We start from the raw sequence: 16,738 nt of genomic DNA on the forward strand, positions 1-16,738 counted from the left end.
TAATTATAATTTAATATTAACTAATGAATGCATGAATAAAACAAAAACTGAACCAAAACAAAACTGGACAACTGTTTTCACAGTGAGGCAAGCCGAGCATGCACCCCAATACCCCCTTACCCCATGACTCTAAATATACACAATGGGTATGAAACTTCAGTGGTATGAGAATACTTCCTTGTTTAAGTACTTGCTTATCCCCAGTGCTGCACAACCTCGAGACTTACTATACTTGAACCAAGCATGTGAGTGCACCAAGACTCAAGTTGACTTTACTGATACAGCACTGTAGTGTGCCAATGACTGGCAGCTTCCCAAAATAAACTCCTGAAAATCCAGCTCTTCCTCCTCTATAGGGAACTAATGAAAACCGAGATTGCTGAATTTTGGAAAAAGGGACATTTCCCCTTCTGGAGTCACCCACAATAAAAATAAAAATTCTGAGGGGAGTGAAATACAAGCCAATTGTATGTCTGTTCCAAGATGCAAAACCTTTGGGAATGTGACCTAATGTTAAGCTATAAAACATAAAAAAAAAAATTCTGAGGGGAGTGAAATACAAACCAATTGTATGTTTGTTCCAAGATGCAAAACCTTTGGGAATGTGACCTAATGTTAAGCTATAAAACATATTACAGTACATGGTACTTCAACTTGCGTTAAGATGACACATTCAAGGACTCAAAACAAATAAAAACATTTCTGAAAGGTTGAGTGTAAACACTCCTTGGAACAGAATTCAGAACTGGCTGTTATGACAAGAAAATGAAATGCTAATTAACCTTTCAGAGTAAAAAGAATTATATGCAAGTATGGCAAAGTAGAGTTGTGCAAGTAAATGTACAACAGTAGAGGCTCTAACAGATCACTCTTGCAGTAGACCAAAGTTCCTACCCCCCCCCCCCCGGTAACTGGTAAGCTTTACAAAGTTAAAGGGTGCCTTCCATGCACTCCAGCTTGTTAGAAGCTCGAGAAGAGGAGATCCATATAAAGATAAAGAGCAAAAAAAAACTTTAGAGTATGTTTAGTCTAGAAGGGAAGCAAAAGCCCTAAAAGAACAATACAAGAAAACAAATCCACAGTAAACTACATACAAAAAGGTATAAACATAGTAAGAAGAATGGAAGGAGAGATAGCTACTGCAACAGTGATCTATTAGAACATATACTGTTATATTACTATATTATTTTCAATATAAGAAGGGTGCTAAAACTAGGACTGTAGGAGCCCCTGGAAAATGGTACTAGTACAACTTGTTCTAGACATGGTAAAGGAATCCAGTTTGTAGTACTCTGTAAAAATATGAACACAGCTCAGGATCAAGTTCCTAACTCTAGGATACTTCTAGAGTCAACCTTTTCCAGAAAGTAAATGGGCCCTAACCATAACAAATTATTTCCAGGCAGGTTAAATGTTAAAAATCAACAGCATGAACCACTACCTGGAAATTGTCTTCTTTGACACTGGTTGTCCTTTCCTCTTAACCTTAGAGGAGACAAAGAGCTGATCAGCTTTCCTGAAGGCTCAATTTCAGTTTCGGTAGTATCTTAGCTACATGCAGACATTCAGTGTTTCCCTTAATCTTTGGTTCGGGAAAGAAGACAGGAAACTAAACAGTCTGGCTTAAAGTAAACTCTGAGGACAACTGAATCAATACAACTACCACAGATAAATGCCACAATACAAAAAAAGAAGTTATGTACTCACCATAACATTCCATGTTTGTAATTCATCTCGCCCTTCATTCTTACACATGGGTTCGGAGCCGATCCTCGGCTCCGACTCGGCCTATTAGCAAGCTCAAAGTCTTCTAGTTGGCTCGTGGCTAGGTAGGTATCCCCATAGTGCACCACTATAATCCCCAGATCTTGTTTGCTGCTAAACTATAGAAAGACAGAACAAAATCTATCTAGAAAGAACAATAATAAAAGGTCTCCACCTGTGAAGAAAAATTTTTCTGTCTCCAGATCCCTCCAGGACAGGGGTAGGAGGGTGGGTTCGTAAGAATGAAGGGTGAGATGGACTACAATCATGGAACGTTACAGTGAGTACATAACTTCTTTATGTTCTGTAGTCCTATCTCGCCTTCATTCTTACACATGGGACAGCGTCCCTAGCACCTTATTCTTGGGTGGCTCACAGAAAAATACTCCTGAGCACCGTGGAACCAAAGGAGGCTCTAACCCTAGAGGTCAAATCCAATTTGTAATGAGTAATAAAGGTGTAAGGGGTAGCCCATGTTCTGCTGCACAAATATCAATTGGAACCCTGGCTTGAAAGGCTGCAGAAGTAGACTGGGATCTTGTAGAATGAGCCTTAATTTTGGATGGTAAAGGCTTTCCATCAGAAGAATAAATGTAGGATATACAACTGGAAATCCAGTTTGAAGGGGTCACTTTGGAAACTGGGAGACCTAATCTGGAGTCAGAGAAGGAAACAAACAATTGGTCAGACTTTCTGAATTCCTCGGTACGGTGTAGACAGAAAGTACAGTTGTGTACACTTACCGTAAATGTAGATGTTTGAGTGTATTCACTGTTGCAGTCATCACATTTGGGTTACCTGTTTGCAGGTAGCCCTAAATAGGCCTGATTATCAAAGTCTTGGGTCCTGCGTAGGTTGCTGTCATCTTCCATGACGTCAAATAGTCAGGGGTATAAAGCATGGAGCCAACGCCATTACATCAGTTTTTCTTGCCCCAGATGTCAGGTGCCCCCATAATGGGAAGCAATTATAGACAAGTTTGCACCTCCAACAAAAAAGCAAATACACCAAAAAGCTTAAAGCATAGCAAACAAGAATAGGTAGAGTCAATAGAAGTCAGGGGGCTGGAGGGAGGGTAACCAGGACTGCAACAGTGAATATGCTGGAACATCTACATTTATGGTAAGTGTACACAACTGTGCTATGTGTTTCACTGTTGCAGTCATCACATTTGGGTAGATTCCCAAAGCTAAGAATGGGAGGAGATAATTAGATAGCATTAGGACCAGCTATAAGGCCCTGCAAGACTGCAGTGGCAAAGCCAGCTCTGGATTTAGAAAAAATTGGCAAGTGGTAATGCTTGGTGAACGTATGTACAGAACTCCAGGTAGCAGCTTCTAGGATGCCCATGGTAGGGACACCTCTGAGAAAGGCTGTACAGGTAGATGCAGCATTGGTTGAATTTGGTCTTATCCCCTGTGGGGTAGGTTTCCCATGGTGCCTACAGCAGAAATGAATGCAATGGCCTATCCACTTTGAAATGGTTTGCTTTGAAATGGCCTTCCCCTCTGTGCCTGCAGCAAATGCAACCAGCATCTGTTCAGATTTCCTGAGAGGCTTAGTCCTGGCCAAGTAAAATCTAAGTTGTCTGTGCATGTCCAGGGAGTGCAGTATCCGTTCCCCTTTGTTCTGCGGATTAGAAAAGAAGGTTGGCAAATGAATGGACTGATTAAGGGCCATGCTGAATACCACCTTGGGCATAAAGGAGGGAATTGGTCCTGAGGGACACCCTGTCTGCATGAAAGATGATGAAAGGCTCCACTGCCATGAGGGCCTGTAATTCAGACACCCTTTTTCTTGAAGTGTTAGCTAGAAGGATGGCTGTTTTCCAAGAAAGGAATTTCAACTCTGCATTTGCAGCTGGCTCAAAGGGCGGTAAAAGTGAGCTTTTCCAATACAAAGTTAAGGTCCCAAGCTGGTGTAGGGGCTCTACTGGGTGGTCTTAAGTTCTTGGTCCCTCTGAGGAATTGCTTCAGCAATGGGTGAGAGAAGAGGGGTGGCTCTGTATTGTAATGTGCTGAAATGGCAGAGGCATGAATTTTGATGGAAGAAAAGGAAAGGCCCTTGTGAACCATCTCAGTTAAGTATTGCAGAATATGATGTAAATTGGGCACCACTGTGCCCATCCCCTGAGTTTGGCTCCAGGAACAGAATCTTTTCAAATTTTCAGCATAGGATTTTCTAGTACTAGGCCTCCTTGCCTCCAGAATGACATCCATCACTTGCTTACTGAGGGATGGTAATGGAGAGATTAGGTAATTAGCCAGGCTGCAAGGTTCAGGGTTTGAAGCTGTGGGTGCAGAATCTGGCCCTCCTACTGTGACAGCAGGGCAGTCGTCTGAGGCAGGTGCCATGGTGCCAGCAGTGACGCACTGCGCAAGAGGGGGTACCAGTGTTGGCGTGGTCAGTCTGGTGCAATCAGTATTGTCCTTGGTTTGTCCTGTTTGATCTTTAGTAGCACTTTGGAGAGGAGAGGCAAAGGGGGAAGGCATAAAAGTACAGTTTTGTACCTACCATAAATGTAGATGTCCGAGAGGTATGCATCTGCAGTCCTAACATATGGGTTGTCCTGCTTCAGGCAGCCCTTCGGTCGGCCGGATTCCAAAGTCTGGGTCTGGCCTCGGCTGATGTCGCACTTCACCCGACGTCATAGCTGCTGTCAATTGGGTATAAAGGCATCAGCCGACGCCATTTTCCTCAGTGTTTCTTGCCCCAGATGCCAGGTGCCCTCTAGGAAGGCTAAATTTGGATAAATGCAAATGATTCCAAACAGTAGAGAGCAAACAAAAATAAACATGTATATACATATATACAAACAAATACACCATAATAGATTCCCCCAGCTAGCTACAAGATGGGCAAATACCCTAGTAGTACCACAGAGGGGAAGGAGGGTGGGTAATCCTGACTGCAGATGCATACCTCTCGGACATCTACATTTATAGTAGGTACAAAACTGTACTATGTCCTTCAAGGATGCATCTGCAGTCCTAACATATGGGTAGAATACCATAGCCAAACTGGGGGAGGAGGCAGTAAGATGATTATGGTGTAGTTAAGATCCCTTGCCAAACAGCAGTTGCAAAACCTGCCCGGGATCTGGAATATAAAGGTAGATTATAATGCTTGGCAAATGTATGCATGGAGCTCCAAGTAGCAGCCTCTAAAATGTCTTTGGTAGCCACTCCTCGTAAGAAAGCTGTAGTAGTGGCTGTAGCCCTTGTGGAGTGAGGCCTGATGTTTTCTGGAGTTGCCTTTCCATGAAAAGAGTAACAAAATCTAATGCAATTTCCTATCCATTTTGAGATTGTCTGTTTTGAAATTGCTTTTCCTTCCACTCCTGTTGCATATGCTACCAGAAGCTGGTCAGTTTTTCTATTGTTCTTGGTTCTGTCCAGATAGTAGCGCAATTGCCTGTGCACATCCAAGGTATGTAGTAGTGTTTCCCCCCTGTTCTGTGGGTTAGGGAAGAATGTTGGTAGGTGGATTGCTTGGTTCAATGATACCCTGGAGACCACCTTTGGCATAAAAGTCGGGTTAGTTCTCAAGGACACTCTATCCTGATGGAATATAAGGAAGGGCTGTACCTGCCATTAAAGCCTGTAATTCAGAAACCCTTCTTGCTGAAGTGATTGCAAGTAGGAAAGCAGTTTTCCAAGATAAGAACTGTAATTCTGCTGTTGCTGCTGGTTCAAAAGGGGGAACTGTTAACTTCTCCAACACAAAGTTAAGATCCCATGTAGGCAAAGGTGGCTTCCTTGGAGGCTTTACATTTTTAATTCCTCTCAGAAACTGCCTAAGTAGAGGATGAGAGAAGACTGGAGGATCCATGTTGTATTCTGCTGAAATTGCTGATGCATGAATCTTAATGGAGGAGTAAGACAGGCCATTATGGAAAAGTTCTGCTAAATATTCCATGATGTTAGCTATGTTTGCCAATGATACATTTTCTCCTTTTGCTGCACTCCAAATGAGGTATCTTTTCCATTTGGCTGAATAAGTTTTCCTTGTGGAGGGTCTGCGAGCCTCCGGGATAATGTCTTTAACCCTCTGAGATAAGACTGGGTTATTTTGATTTATGTAATATTCCAAGCAGCTAGCTGCAGAGTTTTCAAGTTTGGATGTAGGATCTTGAAGTTGTTCTGTGTTAGCAGTAAAGGAACTAGAGGCAGAGGCCATGCATGTGCCCGAGACATACTCCTCAGTAGTGGGTACCAATGCTGCCTCGGCCAGTCTGGAGCTATCAGGATGATCCTTGGGTGATCTTCTTTGATCTTCAGTAACACTGTGCATCAAAGGAAGAGATGGGAATGCATATGCTGTCAGGTTTTCCCAACTGAAGGATAGGGAGTCCACCTTCCAAGCAAGAGGGTGGTATGTCCTTGTGCAGAATTTCCTCAATTGGTGGTTGTGTGGGGATGCGAACAGGTCTATTTCTGGTAGCCCCCATTTCTGTGTTATAGCATTGAAGATGTTTGGATGCAGCATCCATTCGTGAGCATCCGTGGTAGTTCTGCTTAAGGTGTCTGCTAGTATATTTTCTTTTCCTGGCACAAATATGGCCTGGAGCTGAATGTTGAGGTTCAGGGCCACATTCCACAGGTCCATTGCCATCCGGCATTGAGGATATGAGTGTGTGCCTCCCTGTTTGTTGATGTACCACATGACTGTGGTGTTGTCCGTCCTTATCAGCAAAGGACCCTGTTGCAGAAACGGTCTGAATGTCTGAATTGCCTGCTTCACTGCCAGCATCTCCTTTTGATTTATGTGTAAATTCAGCTGGTCTTCTGTCCATAGGCCTTGTATACACCTGTCCACCATGTGTGCCCCCCCATCCGAGGTCTGAGGCGTCCGTGGTGATAGTCTGGCTTGGGTGAGGCTTGTGGAAAGGCAGCCCTCTGTTCAACTGACAGGCCTGAGCCCACCACATGAATTCTTGCTTCAGGCATGGAATTATTGGAATTTGGGTTTCTAGGCTGTGCTTGTGCTGAGACCATAAATTCCTTAGGTACCATTGCAACTTCCTCATATGTAGTCTGGCATGTGGAATCAATATTATGCAGGATACCATGTAACCCAGGGCTTGCAGGACTTTTCTTGCTGTAAGCTGGTTCTGCGTTGTTAATGCCATGAAATAGAGTGGTAGTTGTTTTTGCTTTTCTGCTGTGAGAAATGCCATTTGATTTGATGTGTCCAGTTCTGCACCCAAGAATGTTATCCTTTGGGATGGTACCAGCCTTGACTTTTTTATGTTGACTGTGTATCCCAGGGCTTGCAGTAGGTGAATAACCTTTTCCAAATCTTTTGTTAATTTGACCTTGTTGTCCGCTTGTATCAGGCAGTCGTCCAGGTATGGATAAATTTGAATTCCCTGAAGCCTGCAATGAGCAATTACTGATGCCAGGCATTTCGTGAATACTCTGGGCGCAGTAGATAAGCCAAAGGGCAATGCTGAGAATTGATAATGCTCTGATCCTGCAAGAAATCTGAGGTATCTTCTGCAATCTGGTCGTATAGGGACGTGCAGGTATGCCTCCTTGAGATCTAGAGTCACCAGCCAAGACTCCTTGCCCAGCATGGGAAGAAGATGCTGTAGGGTCAGCATTTTGAATTTTGGAACAATGAGATATGTGTTCAGAGCGGACAGGTCGGGAACAGGCCTCCATTGGTTTTCTTTTCTTGGTACCAGGAAAAGTCTGGAGTAAAATCCTTGTCCTTGTTCCATAGACGGTACTTTTTCTATAGCTCTCATCCTTAGTAAGTGATTGATTTGTCCTAGAGCGTTTGTTTTTTGGTTTGGTGGTAGGTTTGGCATTCCTCTCTTTCTTGGTAGAGTATGGAAGTGGAACCTGTAGCCTTTGTCTATTGTCTGTAAAATCCATTTGTCTCCTGTAATGCAATGCCAGTTTACTGAAAATAAGGCTTGCTTTCCGCCTAAGGGTGCTTCCAGTTGTTCCCTGGTAGACGGTATCAGAGCCAAGTCATTGTGACTGTCCTGTGGTAGTGGTAGTAGCTGGATCTGTGGCAGTACTTCTTTGGTTGTTAGGCTGCCACTGTCGTCCCCTGTAGGCACCTCTGGATTGACCTCTTCCTCTTGAGCGCCTATTTCTGCCTCTCTGTGTTCTGGAGGTGTCTGGAAATGACCAATTCTTCGAGGGCCAATTTCTACTAAACCTCGGTGGCTGGACCTGTAAGAAATCCTTGACTATTTGGACAGATTTTGCTTTTTCTTCCACCTTCTTTAACACTTGCTGCGCAGGGGAGCTAAACAAACTTTGTTTCTCCATGGGAGCATCTATGAGCTTAGATTTCACATGTTCTGGTAATGATTGCTCTTTTAACCATGCATGCCTTCTGATAACTGTGCCAGTCATAGCTGATCTAAAGGAAGCCTCCAGTGCATCATAGCCGCATTTTAAGGAATGGTTACTGACCTGCTGAGTGTTATGTACCAAATCCTGAAGGGACTTACGGTCTAAAGGTTCAGGAGAAGACAGTTTTTTATTTAGTTGATCTAACAAAAATTCCTGATACTGAATCATGTGGAATTGACAGTTTAAGGCCCTAGCCGAAAGCGTAGCTGAAGTATAAACTTTTTTACCCCATCTCTCTAATGCTCTAGATTCCCTTTCAGAGGGGAGGGGGTTTTTGGCAGAGGCAGCTGCTACAGCTTTGGGGCCCTGTGAAATAGTTTCAGGATCTGCAATAGGAGCCTTATACAAGTGAAAGTGTGTGTCCGGGACCCTGTAGTATCTGTCGGGCTTAGCAGGGGCCGGGGGAAGAGAGTCAGGGGCAGTACAAGCATCATTAAATGCATCATCTACAACTGTTAGTACTGGAGGAATGGCTAAAGGCCTATGCTGTGGTAAATGTAAAAAGGTCCTTAGCCGTTTCCTTGAATCTGAAAAATCCAGGCCCTGCCATTGAAATTGCTCTCTCATAGCATGCAAGGTTTCCCCAAAAGAAAATTCCTCAGGAGGAGAGGCAGAAGGAATGGAGTCTTCTGCATCAGAGTCCTCATATGGAGAATAAGGGCCTTCTGGAGAATTTGAATTTTCTGAATCATCCGAGGAATAATCTGTTGAAACTGGCTCAGGGGGCTCTGCTCTGGGCCTCTTCTCTGGAGGGGGATGAGAGGCCCTGTCAGGGTGAGGTTGGGATCCCCTGATCAAAGAAATGAGATCCTCTGCCAGGCTGAGCATTTGTGAACTAGAGGTAGGCCTGTGTGAGGGGGTTTTAGTAGGCAAGGCCTTAGAAGATTTAGCTGCTTTAGCCCTAGAAAAAGCCTTGATAGACATAGATGCAGGGGGCCTAGCAGCTCCACGTGCAGGAGTAGATATGTCTAAAGGAATAGTATCTGATAAATCCTGAGAACCTGCAACTGCAGGTGGAATTTCAGTAGCAGATTCAGCCATGCTGAGTGAGGCCTCGGCTGTAGGAGGCATGCTTTCGGCTGAAGGAAGAACCGTGGACTCGGTTTCAGCCGAAACACAGACACTAGCGGTTGGTTTAACCGTGGTTTCGGCCGAAACCGCGGACCGTGAGTGTCGGTCCTTTTCCTTACGTTTTTTAGCTAATTGTGAAGTCGGAGTCTCCGACGGCATGTTGTAAGCAAAAGCGGGGCCGAAAAACTCCTCTGCAAACTCCGACCGACGCCTAAGTGTCCGTCGGTTGAAGGAAGCACAGGCTAGACAAGCTGCTACGTCGTGGTCTGGGCCTAAGCAAGGAAGGCAGTAAGAGTGGAAATCCTTATGAGGTATTTGTTTCCCACAAGTTAAACAGTTATTTACTTTTTCTGACATCGGCTGAGGCAAGAAAGAGTCCCCAACGGGGTACTTAGCTTTTTAGAAGTCTTCGGTAGTAGTAGTAATCTCTGGTTCTGACCGACCGGCACTTGCGAACAGCTTCTGCTTCGGGCACCGCGCGGCAAGAAAGACTGAGGAAAATGGCGTCGGCTGATGCCTTTATACCCAATTGACAGCAGCTATGACGTCGGATGAAGTGCGACATCAGCCGAGGCCAGACCCAGACTTTGGAATCCGGCCGACCGAAGGGCTGCCTGAGGCAGGACAACCCATATGTTAGGACTGCAGATGCATCCTTGAAGGACATCTGATAGGTTTTCCAGGTGTAGGACAGGGCATCCACTTTCCAAGCTTGTGTGTAGGGTGCTCTTGTGCAGACTTTGTCTAGCTGGTAGTTCTGAGGGGAGGCAAACAGGTCCATCTCTGGGCTCCTCCATTTGTTTCTCAACATGTTGAATATCTTTGGTTCCAGTTTCCACTCGTGTGGGTCCATGAGATTTCTGCTTAGGTCGTCTGCCAGTATATTTAGCTTTCCTGGCAGGAATTGGGCCTGTAGGTGCACTTGGAAGCTCAAGGCTGTGTTCCACAGAACCTTGGCTAGTCTGCAGAGAGGGTATGAGTGGTATCCACCCTCCCTGTTTATGTACCACATAACACTGGTGTTGTCCGTCTACCAATAATTGTCCTGGAAGAATGTGGCCCTTGAAGGCTGTCAGAGCATTCTGTACAGCTAACATTTCTTTTTGATTGATATGCAGGTGCATTTGACTTGGGTTCCATTTGCCCTGAATGCACTGCCCTGCCAAGTGAGCTCCCCATGCACAGTCAGCATCTGTTGTTAGGGTTTGAGTGGCAGGGGGTAGAGTGAATGGCAGTCCCTTGTTTTGGTGGCAGGCCTTTGCCCACCGAAGGAACTCTATCTTTAGACAAGGTATGATAGGAATCCTTGATTCTAGATCCTGAGAATGTTGAAACCATTGCAGTTTCCTCATATGCAGTCTTGCATATGGAATTAGTAGAATGCAAAAGGCCATGAATCCCAGGGCTTGCAGTATTTTCCTTGCAGACAGCTGGGTCTTTGTGGCCAGTAGTTTGAAGTAGGCTGTCAAATAAACTTGTTTCTCTGGCGTGAGGTAAGCCATCTGGGAAGCTGTATTCAAGCTTGCTCCCAGGAATACAATTTGTTGGCAGGGTACAAGATGTGATTTCTTTTTCTTTATGGTGTACTCCAGAGAAGTTAGCAATTTCTTTACAAATGCCAGATGATTTAATTGTCTAATTCAAGCAGAAAGCCAGGACATACTATCGTCCAGGTACGGGTATATCTGAATATTTCTTTGCCTGCAAAATGCAATGATTGGAGCTAGCCACTTTGTGAATACCCTGAGTGCAGTAGATGAGCAAAAGGGCAATGCAGAGAACTGACAGTGCATGCAGCCTGCTCTGAAGCGTAGGTATCTTCTGCAAGATTCCCTTATCGGGATGTGCAGGTAGGCTTCCTTTAAATCCAGTGTTGCCAACCAGGCATTTTTGCCTAGCATGGGAAGCAGCTGATGAAGAGTTAGCATCTTGAATTTTGGGATTACCAAAAATGTGTTTAGGATAGACAGGTCCAGGATAGGTCGCCAGGAATTGTCTTTTCTCGGTACCAGGAAAAGTCGTCGAGTAAAAACCTTGTCCCCATTCTTCTTTTGGAGCAGGTTGAATAGCCCTGATGCTTAAAAGAGAGAGAACTTGCTTTTGAGGCTCTGCCCACTGATTTGAGGGTAGGTGTGGCCAACCGTTTGGGTATGGTAAAGAGTGGAAGTGGAATCTGTATCCTTGGGAAACTATATTTAAAACCCATTTGTCCTGGGGTAATGAGTTCCCATTTTTTTGCATGCAGGGCGATCTTTCCCCCTAAAGGAACAGTCAGTTGAGAAGGGCTTGGAAGGTTTAAAGTTAAGTCATTGAGACAGTTTACCATAGGGGGGAGTCTTACTACTTCCTGCTTTGGAAGTGGGAGCCCCCCACTGCTTAGGCCTTTGAGTACCTTGGGACTGAAGCCTGGGTGTTCTGCTAGTTCTGGGTTTGGACTGAGAAGGACTGGAAGAGGCAGGAAAGGACCAATTCTTAGAGGGCCAATGCCTACTAAATCTGGGAGGCTGTACTTGCAGGAAATATTTAACAGTGTGCATATTTAACAGTGTGCATAGATTTAGCTTTTTCCTCCATCATTTTAAGTACTACTACTGCTTTGTTGCCAAACAGGTGGTCTTGGTTTAAGCGAGCATCCAGGAATTTAGCTTTAACATGATCTGGCAAAGACTGCTGCTTAAGCCAAGCATGCCTTCTAAGTACAGACCCAGTGACAGCATCCCTGCAAAATGCCTCTAATGAATCAAAACCACATTGCAAAGTATGTTTTCCAACTTGTTCAGCAGAATGCATTAAATCCTGTAATTCTTTATTTCAGCACAGTCAGGAATCAACATAATTTTCTGTTTAAGCAATCCAATAATATGCTGCTGATACTTTTAACGTATGGAACTGGCAGTTTAAGGCCATAATGGCAAAAGTTGCAGAAGTGTATACCTTTTACCCCATCTATCAATCGCCCTGGAATCTCTATCAGAGGGGGTAGGGTTTTTGGCAGTAGTAGCCTTAATGCCCTTGGGTCCCTGTGAAATGGTCTCAGGATCCGCAGTAGGATTTTTAAAGAGGAAGTTGTGAGAGTCAGGTACCCTATAATACTTATCAGGTTTTCTGGGAGCAGGAGTTAAAGTGTCAGGTGCCAGGATAGATTCCGAGAAGGCATCATCTACAATGTCCAGTACAGGAGGTATAGCTAAAGGCCTGTGTGGAGGCAGGAGTAAGAATTCCCTAAGCCTCTTTTTAGAGTCAGAGTAATCCTGGCTTTCCCAGCGGAAATCTTCCCTAAGAGTATGCAAGGTTTCACCAAAAGAGAAATCCTCTGCAGGGGAAGCAGAGGGAATGGAGTCCTCTGCATCAGAATCCTCATAGGTAGATAAGGGCAAATCCTGGTAATCAGAGAAAACATAAATTTCAGAATCCTGATCACACGAATCAGAAGGGAAATCAGTCCTAGATCTCTTAGAGGGAGAAGGGTGGCTTCCCCGGATTAGAGTTATAAGGTCTTCAGCCATTCTTATCATTTGTTTCTTAGGATTAGGAGCCTGACCATGCAGTCTGGGCGTCGGTTTTATGGGCATGGATCAAGTTTTAGGCCTTGAAGAAGATGGCATTGGTTTAATATGCAAGTCAGTAAGCCTGAATACACCCTCAGAAGCCGGTGCCTGCACAGCGGCTCCGGACCCATCCAAAGTAGAGACATCCGCAGGTTCCACAGTTGAAGAAGCATCTCGCGGCATACCAGACTCCGAATGGGTCTCAGTAGAGGCCTGCGAATCTGAAGTAGCGGGTAACAGGGACTGTGAAAGCGCCACACTGAGTACCAGTGAACTGGCGACTAGCTTAGGAGAAGCATTGTTGGCAGTTTTGGACCTGTGCCGTCTGTCTCTGTCTTTGCATTTTTTCAGAATGTCGGTAGTCGGGTGGCTTACTGAAGCCATTTCTGGAAAATTGAACCGAGTACCAAAGTATTTGGATGCGAAAATGAACAGACGACGAATGAGGTTTGAATAAGGCACAAAACCGACAGTGAGGTACGTTGTAGTCTGGGCCTAGGCAAGGAATGCAGTACGAATGAAAATCCTTATGAGGTATTTGCTTTCCACAAGAAATACAACTGTTAACTTTTACTGACATCGGTTCAGAGCAAGAAAAAGGATCCCCAACTGGGTACTTAGCTTAGTTGAAGACTTCGGATCTGAAACTCGAAAACGAAAATTTCAGGAGTCGGCCAACCGGCACTTGCGAATTGCTTCTGCTTCGAGCACTGCATGGCAAGAAAGACTGATGTAATGGCATCGGCTGCATGCTCTATACCCCTGACTACCTAACGTCATGGAAGATGAGACAACAACCGATGAAGGACCCAAGACTTTGATAATCAGGCCGACTGAGGACTACCTGCAAACAGATAATCCAAATGTGATGACTGCAATTGTGAAACACGAAGAACATCCGTAATTGTCTGTGAACGTCCAACTGATGAAATCTGTATTCTGCTGCATTGGAGTGATTAGGGAAGAACACCGGAAGCTCTATAATTTGGTTCAAGTTATTACGAGAGCACACCTTGGGGACAAAGGATGGATTTGTACGAAGAGATACTCTATTTGTAGAAAATCAAATAAGGGGGCTTGACAGACAGTGCTTGTAACTCTGACACTCGTCTAGCAAATGTGATTGCCACCAGAAACAAAGTCTTCCTAGCAGATGTGATTGCCACCAGAAACAAAGTCTTCCAAGGCAGGAACTTCAACGAACACGAAAGAGCTGGTTCAAAGTGTGAAAACGTTAATTTGGATAGGACGAAGTTGAGATCCCATGAAGCTACCGGTTCCTGAAAGGGAGGTCTCAACAAAGTAGTACCTTTAAGGAAGGTTTTACACAATCTGTGTGACATCAGATTGGACGCATGTTGACCCAAATGAAAATTTGACATTGCTGCCAACTGAACCCTAATTGCGGCAGCAACAGAACCCTGGTGAAAACGTTCAGACAAGAATTCCAATACCACTTGAATGGATGCGGTATAAGGACCAACATTCCTTTCCTCAGCCCCGATAGAAAACCTTTTCTATTTGCTAGTGTACAACTTTCTAGTGGAGGGTTTGTGAGAAGATGTAAGCATGTGGGTCACAGCGGGTAAGAAATCATGAAGCCTGACTAGGGATGGAACTGGAGCAGCCAAGCTGTCAAACTGAGGGTGTGGAGGTTGGGATGAAGACAGCCTGACATGTGCGTCAATAGATCTGGCACTGAGTCCAGAGTCCATGGGTCATCTAGTAGATGAAGCCTGAGAAAAAGGAACCAAACCTGACGAGGCCAGTAAGGAGTGATGATCAATTTGCTTCCCAACAGTTTCGCTTTCTGAATCACCTTGGATATGAGAGGAAAGGGCGGGAAAGCATAAAGGAGACCCAGGGGCCAATCGTGAACAGGTGCATCTCTCAGTGACTCCCCCGGAGGGGGGATAAGGGAAAAGTAGCTGCTGCATTTGGAGTTGTTTGGACTGGTGAAAAGATCACAGCAAGGCTGTCTCCATCTGCGGAAAAATCTGTTCCACTATTTCTTGCTTCAAAGACCACTCATGAGGCATCAAGATTGCCCGTCTGAGTTTGTCGGCTATTACGCTGGTTGTCCCCAGGATGTGCGTTGCCACTAGAAAGCGCTGGGAAGATATCGCCCATTTCCAAACACGAATAGCCTCTCGACAGAGTGGGTACGATCTGGTTCCACACTGTTTGTTGAGATACCATACTACCGACATGCTGTCCGATTGCATTCTATCGTCCCAAGAGGAAGAAGGTCGTGGAGTGCTTGCAAAGCCAGAAGCACTGCCCACATCTCTAGGACACTGATATGCAGGTGGGCCTCGTGATCTTGCCATGTACCTTGGACAGTCCTGCCTAGATAATGCCCCACCCTGTGAGGCATCTGTGGTCACAGTAGCAACGGGTTGGTGAGGAAGGAATTGAGTGCCTGTCGTTAGCTGGTTGGGTTGGATCCACCAAAGGAGGTCCTTTTTGCAAGACTCTGTTAAAAAGGATGTGGTGGGATAGAGGCAGTTGTTGGAAGGACCACTGGGACGATAGAAGCTATTGAAGAATCCGCATGTGCAGTCTGGTAAGAGGGAGTAGTAATATGGTGGCAGCCATGGTCCCTAGAAGTTTCAGCACGGTCTTTGCCTTGACTTTCCGGAGGGGGAGCAGGTGAAGGACTTGTACAAGATTCTGTGCTCTTTCTGCTGGAAGACGAGACGACATGGCGACTGTGTGTATTTCTGCACCTATAAAAGTCACAAACTGAGAGGGGGATAAGGCAGACTTTTCTCAATTTATAGTAATCCCCAACTGGGCACAAAGTTGGACAGTGGAGTCTCTGGTTTGAAGTAGTAGATGCCTGGTGGAGGCAGTCAGGAGCCAGTCATCCAGATACAGAAACACTTGGAATCCTAGATGCGTCTCAGGTGTGCTGTCACTACTGTCATACATTTGGTGAACACCCTGGGGGCTGTGGTGAGACCAAAGGGCAGAGCACAAAACTGGTAGTGACTGGCGCACAGCCGGAAGAGTAGATGGCTCCTCGAAGCTCTGTCCATTTTTATGTGTTAGTATGCGTCTTGGAGGTCTACTGAGCACATCCAAGTGTCTTTCCCGAACAGAGAGAGCATAGACAGCAGTGCAACCATCCGGAACTTGTCTTTCTTTACGGATTCGTTTAATTTGCTGAGATCTAAGATGGGCCTCCAGTCCCTGAATGTTTTGGCACTAAAAAAATCTGGAATACGTTCCGAATGCTACCTGGTCTGCGGGGATGGTTTGGATGACTCTGTTTGCGAACTTGTTCACTTCTATAGTTGCTTTATCTCTGTGATTGAGTGGAACATCCGGGATCCTCTTGGGAACATGAGGTGGAAGAGAAAAGGGTATGGAGTAACCTCTGGTGATAATTCTCTGTACCCAATTGTCTTGGGTGATGCTTAGCCAGGCTTCTGGATACAAAGAAATGCGACCCCCGACCAGCTCCAGAGAAGAACAGTCGGGCCCCACATCAGGAGCGCTGATGGGGCCGGCCTCCAAACAAATCGCGGCCTCTCTGGTTTTGCGGACCGCCCGTGCCTCTAGGGCGACGTCTGCCATTTGCTCCTCCTCCTCTGCCCCTGAAGGAGTAGTCACCCTGTGCATCCTGGAAAAACCTCTGGGGCTTCTTGAACCACATTTTACCACCTCTCTGACCTTTGGGGTATGGTAAAACGTACTCCTACGGCAGAGAAAGTTTTCCCTTCTTGCTCGCACCTGGTGAGTGTGTCTTAACTTAGGTCCAAACAAGGAAGAACCGTCAAAGGGGACTTGGTAAAGGTAGACTTGAATGGCTCCGCAAAATTACACACGCGCATCCAGGAGTGCATCCTAAGGGAAACCCCTGAACCCGCTGCCCTGCTTGTTCCATCGGCTGCATAAGAAATCCCCATGGATGAGTTAACAATTGAATTCAAGGTGGACAACTGAGCAGACACCTTACCAGGGACTCCTTCAGTA

At 45.4% G+C, this 16,738-nt stretch overlaps 1 protein-coding gene across 1 annotated transcript in view; it reads right to left on the minus strand.

The window, feature by feature from the left end:
• Nucleotides 1–16,738, minus strand: part of DCAF7 (DDB1 and CUL4 associated factor 7) — a 917,581-nt gene that overhangs the window by 243,554 nt on the left and 657,289 nt on the right. The window lies entirely within an intron of this gene.

The sequence above is a fragment of the Protopterus annectens genome, chromosome 13.part0, assembly GCF_019279795.1.
Source record: "Protopterus annectens isolate FY-2018-M chromosome 13.part0, PAN1.0, whole genome shotgun sequence".
Classification (NCBI taxonomy): domain Eukaryota; kingdom Metazoa; phylum Chordata; order Ceratodontiformes; family Protopteridae; genus Protopterus; species Protopterus annectens.